Source organism: Pongo pygmaeus, chromosome 4 (genome assembly GCF_028885625.2).
Source record: "Pongo pygmaeus isolate AG05252 chromosome 4, NHGRI_mPonPyg2-v2.0_pri, whole genome shotgun sequence".
Lineage (NCBI taxonomy): Eukaryota > Metazoa > Chordata > Mammalia > Primates > Hominidae > Pongo > Pongo pygmaeus.
The window spans coordinates 184,664,862-184,677,456 of record NC_072377.2 but is presented as its reverse complement, the minus strand read 5'-3'; the positions used below and the strand labels follow the sequence as shown (position 1 = coordinate 184,677,456).

The 12,595-nt window shown below is 43.0% G+C and overlaps 1 pseudogene; it reads left to right on the top strand.

The window, feature by feature from the left end:
• Positions 1-9,116: 9,116 nt before the first annotated feature.
• On the top strand, positions 9,117-10,590 carry LOC129037110 (dnaJ homolog subfamily B member 6-like; annotated as a pseudogene).
• Positions 10,591-12,595: the final 2,005 nt, after the last annotated feature.

Genomic DNA, 12,595 nt, shown 5'->3' with positions numbered 1-12,595 from the left:
GCCACCCAGGAAAACAGCTTCAAACAAACAGGGTCAGTGTCCCACTCTGGAGAAGTTAAAGTATCATATAGGCAGAGACAGAAGTTTTAGCAAGATTATACCATTTTCCACATGAGACTAGTGAGTATGTTACAGTGATCTGATCGATTACAGATTGCTCTTTGAGGAGAGGCAGTGAACTGAGGGGTCTTAACTCTGGTCTTAATTATTTACAGAATTTTTAAAAGGCAGAAGTTGCAGCTGCATGCCATGTAACTCAGGCTGCATAGCCACATTCCTCTGAAGTCTCAGGATAATTTAAAGTTACAACAGCTTTAAGTTTGAGTTATTTAATTTCATACAACTAAGAAGTCAGATTTACAAATAGAAGCAATGTATAAAGTTGAATAATTTTTGTTTACTATTTAAGAAATTCGAGATTAAAATTTAATCTGGTATTTCAGAGTTTTAAACTCTTGGACACACTTGTAATGCAAGAGACATAGGTTGTTTTGTCTTTGCTTTTTCTTTTCTTCTTTTTTTTAAAGTATTTTTCTAGAGTATTTTCAGCCTGGGCAGCAAAGCAAGACCCCATCTCTATAAAAAATTTAAAAATTAGCTGGGCATGGTGGCTTGTTCTTCTAGCCCTAGCTACTCAGGAGGCAGGAAGATTACTTGAGCCCAAGAGTTCAAGGATACAGTGAGCTATGGTTGCACCACTGCACTCCAGCCTGGGCATCACAGCAAGACCCTGTCTTTAAAAAAAAAAAAAAATGTCTGGGCACGGTGGCTCATGCCTGTAATCCCTGCAACTTTGGGAGGCCAAGGCGGGCAGATCACCTGAGGTCAGGAGGTCGAGATCAGCCTGTCCAACATGGTGAAACCCCATCTCTACTAAAAATACAAAAATTAGCCAGGCGTGGTGGTGCATGCCTGTAATCCCAGCTACTCGGGAGGCTGAGGCAGGAGAATCGCTTGAACCCGGGAGGCAGAGGTTGCAGTGAGCTGAGATGGTACCGTTGCAATCCAGCCTGGGTGACAGAGCAAGACTCCATCTCAAAAAAAAAAAAATTATTTCAAGGAAGCATTGGCCAGGTTGGTCAGAAGTTGAAGAGAATGTCATCTGAAGACCCTCCACAGGAAAGCAGGTGCCCCTGATTCTACCCAGCGGCTTAAGGCAGTCTTAGCTAGCCTGATAAGTCCATTAAATCAAATTTCTCATTGGCTAGCTAGGTTGTCACTTTAGACTTTAAAAATCATTGGGAAAAGATCCTGAAGCTTCCTTGGCTTTTTATCTTCCAAATTATTTGGTTATGCCAAGTTCCTTATCAAGACTCTTTTTTTCTCTCTCTCTCTTTCTTTGAGACAGAGTCTCGCTCTATGTATCGCCCAGGCTGGAGTGCAGTGGCGTGATCTCGGCTCACTGTGACCTCCACCTCCCGGGTTCAAGCGATTCTCCTGCCTCAGCCTCCCGAGTAGCTGGGATTACAGGCGCCTGCCACCATGCCTGGCCAATTTTTGTATTTTTAGTAGAGACGGGGGTTTCACCATGTTGTCCAGGCTTGTCTCGAACTCCTGACCTCGCCTCGGCCTCCCAAAGTGCTGGGATTCTAGGCATGAGCCAATGCACCAGGCCAAGATATTTTAAGAACAGAACTTAATAGCAACAAATAGAACAAAGAATAGAGTCCCGGTGAAACAGAGACCACCATTCTAGATCTGCCATGAAGCTGGGCAGGAAGAAACTCTTAACTATTGCTAGGGGTTCCTGATCACTTAGGGTGTGCCAGGTAGCATGCTGAGTTGTTTACAGGTATAATCATTTTAATCTTTGCAATATCTTAATGAGAGAAGATATAGTTGGTTTTCTGTTTTACAAGTGAAGAAAACTGGTGGTTCAGAAGGTTCAAATTTCTTGCCCAAGTTCACTCACCTGCTAAGGGGCAGAGTCAGAATGAGACCCAGGCAGCCCAGAGTTAATGCTCCTAACTGCTTGATACCCTCCAGCCTGGAGACAGTTAGACCAGGACCTACTATGTGCACAGCCCTCACCCTAGAGCAATTCAGAGTCTCAGGGTGAAAACAGGAGAAGTGAATAGAGGTAGCTATTTGAGGGCTGAGCTACACAAACACACACACACACCCATATTCTTATGTGCATATATGGTCTGTGTATATAGATATACTGTATGTATAATATATAATAGCATATTGTGCAGATATATATATGCCATATGCAGTATATATATGCTATATCAATGTATACCTACTATATACTTACATATACACACACATACACTATTGTTCGATAATGTACAATAATAATAGCTAACACATACAGTGCTTAACTGTATGCTAGGTCCTCTTTGAGGCATTTTGCTGTAGTAACTCATTAAATCCTTGCAACAACCCTCTTATTAACTCCGTTTTACAGATGAGGAAGCGGGCTTGGAGAAATCCAGTAACTTGCCAAGGTTGCCCTGCTGGTAAGTAGCAGAGGCTGGATTTCAACACATAAGCTGGCCCCAGGGTCTGTGTTCTAAGCCCCATTCTATTTGCCTCTTAGAGAAGCTCACCAAGTGTCAGGGGCAGGCTGTGGGGCGTCCTGACCAGTGGCCCCTAGTGTGCAGAGCATGATGGTAGAAAAGACTGGGAAGTGTGCTGGGCTTGATTTAGGACACGAGTCGGGTGGGTGAGAGACGTGGCCTAGGGCTGGATGGTGATGTTACGGGGCACGGACTTTACTGTGGGCAGCAGTCAGGAGGCCCATGCATTTTGGAAGGTGGCATCTGAATGCAGACTGGTCCTGAAAATAGTAAAATAGTGGGGTTACTAAAGATAGAATTGCTAGTTTAAACTGTTTCAATGTAGAAACTGCCTCACCAAACAAACCAGGAGGCAAAAATGGTGAAGAAAGTTGTGTCAGTGATGAGAAGATTCTAGAAACCCAGGTATGGAGACCTCTGTGAAGAATTCACTCAGTACAGTAGGGTTGTGTCAGTGGGCACTTGTGCACACTCAACAGTACATCCTCAGAGGGAGGGAGGTGTTGAGATCCTGTAAGGAGAGTACTTTATTTGCCAAGGAGTTGAAAAAACAGGTAGAAATAACGGGAGCTAGCGTGGCAACCGGCCCCGAGATCAGCCCGAGGCTAAAGAAAGATAAAGGCAAACCCAGCTGAAGAAAAGATCCCCTATGGTGCTGGGCGCGGTGGCTGACATCTGTAATCCCAGCACTTTGGGAGGCCGAGGCGGGCGGATCGCGAGGTCAGAAGATCGAGACCGTCCTGGCTAACACGGTGAAACCCGGTCTCTACTAAAAATAGAAAAAATTAGCCGGGCGTGGTGGCGGGCGCCTGTAGTCCCAGCTACTCGGGAGGCTGAGGCAGGAGAATGGCGTGAACCCGGGAGGCGGAGCTTGCAGTGAGCCGAGATGGAGCCACTGCACTCCAGCCTGGGCGACACAGTGAGACTCTGTCTCAAAAAAAAAAAAAAAAAATCTCCGATGGGTGTGCTGTACTGGCCGGTCTGTTAAGACTAAGAAGAAAGCTAGTACATTTGTAGAAATTATCCACTTTCTTTACCCTTGTTTCTTTACCTTAAAGTTTTTTTTTAATAAAAGTCCCTTTTAAGGGAAATGTCCATTGTCTCGCCTGACCAAAGGCAAGTATTTTGAAACGGGGTTTCTCACTGTGGGTCAGGAGCGGGGCCTGACCCGGGCCCTCCCTGCGGGGGCTTCTTTCCTCCTGGCCACACACAGACCCCGCGTGGCTACGGCAGGAACAGCCTAGACACACGGACAGTGAAGAATCACTCAGAATTCGAACGCACGAGTGCTTGCTTCCTTTTCAGATCCAGAAAAGTGAGTTTCCAGCACGGGCCTTTGGTCACATACTTACCGTAACTGCAGGGGGTTGCACCCTAGGAGCTTGGGGTTTATAAATACAAGAAACAGTATCGCCCAAATGGCATTTGAAAAGTCCCTTGGAGGACAGCGAAACGCTGATGGGAAGCACAGGGGAACTGAGACTTGCTGAAGGAACGTCAGTCATATGCTTCTGTCACTCACAGCTGGGCAGATGCGGTGGTGGGGAGTGATAGGCAGAATCGCCCCCGCCCCCATTTAAATATCCCCTGCCCCTGCCTTTTTCCCTCCGGGCATTTATTGTTGAGTGGGTATAAATGCATGCAGCTCAGGTTCCCACACTCTTCGGGCTGGAATCCTATCTGGAAGCGTGCATGCACTGCCCAGGACAGATGACAGAGCTTGCTGCAGCGGCGCGTAGTATTTAGGTTCCTGCCGAGGCCAGACACCGCTCATAAGCTTAGGGCAAAGCAAATTGAATTTCCGTTGTCCCTCTTGAGTCTGTCACCTACACGTCCGGTACATTAAACACACAAGCCAGCATCCTCTCAGTGCTTTGTATTGACTTGATCTGCACCTTAGACTGTCCACTGCGGTGTGAGTCCTGCTTGACCTCTCCCAGCCTCTGTTTTCTCACCAGTGGAATAAAAGTCACTGTAACAGCAACGTAGCGCTGTGAGGATTGGAAACATGGTGTGTGTGAAAGTACCCGGCGTTTACTGTTGCTCAGCAATGTTTTCTCTTTCCTTACTTGTATGAAAAGATTAACTGCTCATCAGAGCCGTTTTTAGCACTGATGATAGGAAAAGCCTTGCTCAGGTACTACTCAGCTCCGAAAAGCCCCCGCCACTGAGGTTTTGCAGCTGATCTGTGCAGCGTTTGGGTCCATTGGGTCCCACTGTTTTCCCAGGTGCAATCAGCACACCCTGCAGGGTGTGGGACTGAGCCTTGCTCATTGTAGTGGAGGGACAGGGGTCACAGGTGTGGGTGAGAACTCCTGCAGCCCTTAGAAAGGCCCAGCCTCACCTCCAGTGGCCGTTCCTGTTTTATATAAAAGGCTTATGTGAAAATGCTAGTCAGTTATCACTTTATTTTTTTAACCATGTTGGCCAAGCTGGTCTTGAACTCCTGGCCTCAAGTGATCCACCCGCCTTGGCCTCCCAACGTGGCTGGGATTACAGGTGTGAGCTACCCCGCCTGGCCCAGTTATCACTTTCAACAGGTGCAGCTACCGTTAAACCCAAGGCATTAGTGATAAAATAAAGCTTTGCAACTTGTGAGCAAATATATGTGCCTGATCTGGAAACAGGGCCTGCTGTCATGCTAGAAATGATGCAGAGAAATTAGGAGGAAAGGGGACTAGCAGGGGTAGGAGCCCCTTTCACAGAGCCAGACACGTTACCCCTGTAGCCTTGCTCCCTGTGAACTTTTTTTTTTTTTTTTTGAGACAGGGTCTCACTTTGTCACCCAGGCTGGAGTGGTGTGATCATGGTTCACTGCAGCCTCAAACTCTGGGACTCAAGAGATCCTCCTACCTCAGCCCCTGGGGAACTGGGAGACTCTGTCTCTACAAAAATTAAAAAAAAAAATTTAGCTAGGCATGGTGGCTTGCAAGGAGGCTGAGGCAGGAGAATTGCTTGAACCTGGAAGGTGGAGGTTGCAGTGAGCCGAGATTGTGGCACTGCACTCCAGCCTGGGCAACAGAGCAAGACTGCATCTCAAAAAATTTTTAAAAATTTTAAAAAAAATTGAGAAAATTGGAGCATTAATTCCTTTAAGAAGATATAAAATATAAACCTGTACATAACATTGTTAAGTCAACTATAGGAACACAGTGAAGTTTCCATCGTGAAAATCTTAAAACTTGTCAGATCCTTTAGTTATTTAGTTTATTGGAAATAGCACTGAACACTTAAGACTTAAAATTTCTTAGAAATAAGGCTGGGTGTGGTGGCTCACGCCTGTAATCCCAACACTTTGGGAGGCCGAGGCAGGCAGATCACGAGGTCAGGAGTTCGGGACCAGCTTGGCCAATATGGTGAAACCCCGTCTCTACTAAAAATACAAAAATTAACTAGGCATGGTGGCAGGCACCTGTAGTCCCAGCCACTCGGGAGGCTGAGGCAGGAGAATTGCTTGAACCCAAGAGGCGGAGGTTGCAGTGAGCCAAGATCGTGCCGTTGCACTCCAGCCTGGGTGACAAAGCAAGACTCCGTCTCAAAAAAAAAAAAAAAATTTTCTCAGAAATAAAGAGAAGTGGTTAGTTACATGGGACCTTTGTAAAGACCTTGAGAAGTTTTGAATTTTAATTACATTTCTATTGCCTTAGAAAAAGTGTATTTTCTCATTTACGTTGCCATTTCTTGAGCAGCATAAGCTCTTAAATCAGTCAACATGCTGCAACTCAGGAATTTTAATCACTGTTAAATATATTTTGCGGTTTAATCATAGCTGCAATCTAAGTTACTTATGAGAATATAAGACTGAAAGATAACTTGGCTTTGGGTTCAGTTTTACCTGGATTCTAGTTTTAGCTTTATGATTTTGAGTAAGTTATTTTATCTCTCTGAGCCTCACCTTTTCTGTGTGTGAAATAATGACACATCTATCTTGCAGGCAGGTTGTTGTGAAATTATACGTAAGTGTTACACCTTTTCCTCTTTATCCCCTTTTTCTTCTAGTTTGAAATTGTTTTAAATTGTTTTTCTGAATAAGTAATAAGTGCACATGGCAAAAAATAAAAATAGTAAAACTGATTACAGTTTAAATAGTAAAAAAGGTTGGAAGGTAGAAAGTCCATGTCAGGCCCTCCCTGATCCCAGTGTCCCAGACCTCTCCTGGCAGTCTCTGTTGTCTGTGCCTTGTGTGTACACTTCCAAAGAGATTTTGTGTCTGTATGAGCATATGATGGTTTCATACACATTCCCCAACAAAATCCCTCCCGCACATAGTCATAAAACCAGTCACCTATTGTTCAGTGACCTGTCCATTTTCCTTTAGCCCAAAGGAAGACTTTTTTTTTTTGAGACAGTGTCTTGCTCTGTCCCAGGCTGGAGTGCAGTGGCACGATCTCAGCTCACTGCAACCTCCGCCTCTCTGGTTGAAGCGATTCTCCTGCCTCAGCCTTCTGAGTAGCTGGGACTACAGGCATGTGCCACCACACCCAACTAATTTTTGTGTTTTTAGTAGAGATGGTGTTTCACCATGTTGGCCAGGATGGTCTCGATCTCTTGACCTCATGATCCGCCCACCTTGGCCTCTCAAATTGCTGGGATTACAGGCCTGAGCCACCACACCCAGCCAGAAGGAAAGACATTTTTGAGGCTCTTCTGTCAAACAAAAAGCCCTATCTTATATCCACAGGAAAGAGTTACACATAACTGGAAATATGTCACCCATAGCAGCAAATTAGCAGAGGATGTTCTAAGAAAAATTACAGCGTCTCTGAAGAAAACATCACATATTTGAAGTCTGGAAGTCTCAGAAAGGGACTTCACAAATATACTCTAATGATTACAGTTTAAACAGCTAAGACTTAGGCTTTCAGTCTTCATAGTAACCTGAAAATTTTCTCCTGAATGGCTTTACTGTATAGAATTCTGTTCTCTTTTTGCATCCACATCAATTCCCTTTAAAATGTCTAAAATTCTTTCTTACTCAAGGTTGCAATTTCAAGGCTTAGCTGGGCTTCCACTTGCTATTTTCTAGAACTTAATCCAAAAACTGTTCCTTAAATTCGAGACTAAGAACATATAATACTATAAATTTTCCAAAAAGAGCATACGGACCGTATACTCTTTTTTTCCAAAATTTGGAGATTTTTCCATATCAGTGCATACAGATCTGTCTGCCTCAGTCTCTTTAATATTGATAAATGTGTTGTATATTGAATCAGTCCTCAACTGATGAGTATTTCAGTTATATAAAACCTTTGTAATCTTCATTAAAGCCGTCTAACTGCCATAACTGATGGTACAGAAATAACAACTGGTGGTTAATTTTCAGCTTCTTCATTGTTTCTTGGTGCCAGTGCCCTCTTTATTTCATACTGAGATGGTTCTAAGTTAAACCTATTTGGACACAAATTAGTGACTCTAATTAGAATAGTATACACCCCACTCAACTCAATTTAATGGAATATTTATTGGCATGATGTGAAGAAACTGAAATAAACTATATCAGAGTTGTGCCCATGGGGAGTTTATGGTCTTATTGAGAAAGAAAGACATAAAACAGCAAATAGGATAACAGACATAATGAGGTTCTTACGTTTTACAGAGACTTGCAGAATGTACTGCTCTATTTCGTTTTTTAAATTCCATTAATCAGTTTCAGTATTCTATTAAGCCTCATTAAGGAAACTCTAAGCCACTGGTAATAAGTTTATCAGGTTTCTCTTTCTGGTAATGTCAGACTAGCTTGTTGTGGTGCAACCATCATATCAAGAACTAGAAATATGGAAAAAGTATTTTTAAAACATTTTATTTTAAGAAATTAAAGAGCTATCAGTGCAGTGATGACTTGAGGAGCAAAGATCCTAGAGAAAAGGGAGGTACAGAGATATGAATCCAATATTCAACACTACTTTTTTTTCTTGTGGCATCTGCCAATTCATAAGCAGTGACTGAAAAGTGACTAGAAAGTGATGGCTGAAAGACCGAGAGAGAAGGAGAGCTCAAGCAGTCTTATTGGGCTTGTGAGATGAAACTTGGAATTCATGGCCCACCAAGCAGAAAGAACCCCGATAAGCATCCCAGGCCTTCCATTGGGATCCCCAAAGGGCTACAGCCCAGAACTGGAGGTTGAACCAGAATTTGACTCATCTCAAAGACAGAAGCCCAACTTTGAATCTGTTCAGTCTCTAATTAGATTAAAGTGATGTGCCCATATTCTAAAAGTGATACGTCACTTCCAGAGGCAGTGGGAAGTCCTCTAGAGAAAGGTCACCATCAGCAACATCAGATTATCTCTGCTTCTCGTATACATGTCCAGCAATCCATTAAAAACCAACCAAACAAAACAGGCAAGCCAGGAGATAAGACCAAATGACCAAAAAGGAGTAAAAACAAAGAACGGAAATAGATCCACAAGAAATCTAACTATTAGAAATACAAGAACAGGCTTTTAAAATAATTAAGTATGTTCAGGAAACCAATGACAAATAAGTGGAAATAACAAAGAATCAAAAGGAAATGCGAGGACTGAAAAACAATTGAAAGGAAGAACTCAATAGAGGGTTTAACATCAACTTAAACACATCTAAGAGAGGATTCATGAACTGGAACGCAGGTCAGGAGAGACTATCTGAGCTGAAGCAAAATAAAATGAGAAGAAAAATACAGAAAAAGGCATGAGTCTTTAGATGATGAAAAAATTAACATATATGTGATTCAAGTCTTAGAAGGAGAGAAGACAGAGAATGAGGCAGAAGCAGTATTTGAAGAGATAATGGCACAATTTTTCAACCCTGACAAAAGACATCAAACTACAGATTAGAGAAGTACTGGGAACACCAAGCAGAGTAAAGAAAAAGAAAACCACACCAAGACGTATCACAGTAAATTATTTTAAGAAGCACAGAAAAACTTAAAGGCAGAGAAAAAGATACTTTATCTCAATTTTTTAATTTTTTAAAATTGAGATGAAATTCCCATAACATAAAAGTAACCATTTGAAAGTGAACAATTTGTGCTGGGCGCAGTGGCTCATGCCTGTAATCCCAGCACTTTGGGAGGCCAAGGCAGGAGGATCATGAGGTCAGGAGTTCGAGACCAGCCTGGCAAAAGAGACCAGCCTGGCCAACATGGTGAAATCCCATCTCTACTAAAAATACAAAAATTAGTTGGGTGTGGTGGCAGGCACCTGTAATCCCAGCTACTCAGGATGCTGAGGCAGGAGAATCGCTTGAACCTGGGAGGCGGAGGTTGCAGTGAGCCGAGATCGCACCATTGCACTCCAGCCTGGGCGACAGAGCGAGACTCCAACTCAAAAAAAAAAAAGAAAAAAAAGAAAGTGAACAATTCAGGAAAGTGAGGAGCCACTGCCAGTGCCACCACCTGCACCCTTGCCCATTCCAACAGTCTGTTAAGCACAGCGGTCACTGTGAAGGTCCAGGTGTGCAGACATGCCTGGCCTGAGGATATTAAAACAGCATGTTGGAGAATAAGACTGATGTGGCACCCAGATAAAAGTCCTGAGACTAAAGAAGAAGCAGAGAGAAAAATTCAGATGAGTAGTGGAGGCGTATGAGGCGCTGCTGTCTGATGCAAAAAAAAAAAAAAAAAGGGACATATATGACAAAGAAGGATTAGACAGAGGAGGAGGAGGTGGAATGCATTTTGACATCTGTTTGAGTTTGATTCACACTCCGTAACTCAGATGTTGTCTTCAGGGAATTTTTTTGGTGGGAGGGACCCATTTTCATTCAACTTCTTTGAAGACCCATTTGAGGACTTTTTTGGGAGTCAAAGGGGTCGCCAAGGGAGGGGGTCGTTTTTCTCCGCTTTCAGTGGATTTCCGTCTTTTGGAAGTGGATTTTCTTCTTTTGATGAAGATTTTCTTCATTTGGATCACTAGGTCACAGGGCCTCACTTCATTCTCTTCCACGTCATTTGTGGTAGTGGAATGGCAACTTCAAATCTATATCAACTTCTACTAGAAATGGTTAATGGCAGAAACATCACTAAAAAGAGAGTTGTTGAGAATGGTGGAGAAGGGGTAGAAATGGCAGAAGACGGCCAGCAGTAAGGAGCAGCTACTGCGCTTGGATGCAAAGTCATTCAATGCATGCATCAAACAACAATGTTCAGCTACAGAAGCACCATCTGAGGGTTAACAGGAACATTTTTTTGAATATTTCAAATGAACTCAACTATTGGTAGAATTGTACCTAAAGTATTGATAAACAACTCACAGAGCCCCTATTTGTCATAAACTTTTGAGTTTATTGTTAGGACCACATAATAGGACCATTTTTTTCTGTCTTAAAAGTTGTTATAAATCTCTGTATGCACTTTTATTTATTTATTTATTTATTTATTTTTGAGACAGAGTCTTGCTCTGTATCCCAGGCTGGAATACAGTGGCACGATCTCAGCTCACTGCAACCTCTGCCTCCCGAGTTCAAGCGATTCTCCTGCCTCAGCCTCCCAGGCAGCTGGGACTAAACATGCCCGGCTAATTTTTGTATTTTTGGTAGACACAGGGTCTCACCATGTTGGCCAGGCTGGTCTTGAACTCCTGACCTCAGGTGATCTGCCCACCTCAGCCTCCCAAAGTTTTGGGATTATAGGCGTGAGCTGCTGCACCCGGCCCGTGTATGTACTTTTGATCCTTGACTCTTTAGTGGCAGGACAAGATTGTACCCTAACACCAGCATGAATCTGCTTTTCCATTTTGTCTGAAATGTGAGCCAGGTAGTGTCAGCCTGCTGTGAAGTTAACATTGCCAGGTGAGTCTTCTACAGAAATAATTTCAATTTTTTCAGTAGTTAGTAGTGAAAGGTATTAATGCAATAATGATAATATGTTTCTGGTTTAATATAAATTAAGGATGTTTTCTAATATTGCATGAATGTTGGCAACTTAATTTTGACAATTATTTAAATATATAATGTTAAGCTTAGGTTTTAAAATGTAAAGCTGGTAAACTAGGTCTTTGTCATTTGCCTGAAAAAAAGAAGAGAAATGAGAATGTGTTTGGTGAAAATAAATGAATAAATAAGTGAACAATTTAGTGACGTTTAGTATATTCACAATGGGGTGTAACCACTACCCTCTCTAGCTCCAAAACATTTTCATCACCCCAAAAAGATGGGGAGCAGTTGCTCCCCATTCTGCATTCCCCCTGCCCCTGACAACTACCAATCTGTGTTCTGTCCCCATGATATACCTGTTCTGGTGCTTCATATGAATTGAATCATGCAAAGTATGTGACCTTTTGTGTTTCGCCTCTTTCACTTACCATAATGTTTTCAAGATTCATTGAAAGGGCTGTGCGCGGTGACTCGTGCCTGTGATCCCAGTACTTTGAGAGGCCAAGGAGGGTGGATTGCTTGAGCACAGGAGTTCAAGACCAACCTGGGCAACATGGCAAAACCCCATCTCTACAAAAAATAACAAAAATTAGCCAGGCGTAGTGCGGCATACCTGTAGTCCCAGCTACTCGGCTGAGGTGGGAGGATCACTTGAGCCTGGGAGTCTAGGGTTTGTGGAGCTGTGATCATGCCACTGCACTCTAGCCTAGGTGACAGAGTGAGACCCTGTCTCTCTCTCTCTCTCTCTCTCTCTCACACACACACACACACACACACACACAGATTCATTGAAAGCATATATCAACACTTCATTTTTTTTTATGGCTGAATAATAGTGCATTGTATGTCTACACCACAATTTGTTCATCTCCTCGTCCACTGATGGACATTTGGGCTGTTTCCACCTCTTAACCATGATGAACAATACTGTGAACATTGGTTTGCAGGAATCTGTTTGCATCCTTGTTTTCAATTCTTTGGGTTATATACCTAGCAGTGGAATTGCTGGGTCATAGAATTCTAGTTTAACTTCTTGAGGAACCGCCAGACTCTTTTCCACAATGGCTAAACCATTTTACATTCCTGCCAACAATGTACAAGGGTTCTGATTTGCTACCTCCTTGCCAACACTTGTTATCCCCCCTCCTTTTTTAAAATTATAGCCATTTCTAACGAGTGTGAATGGCATTTCATCATAGTTTTGATTTGCGTTTCCCT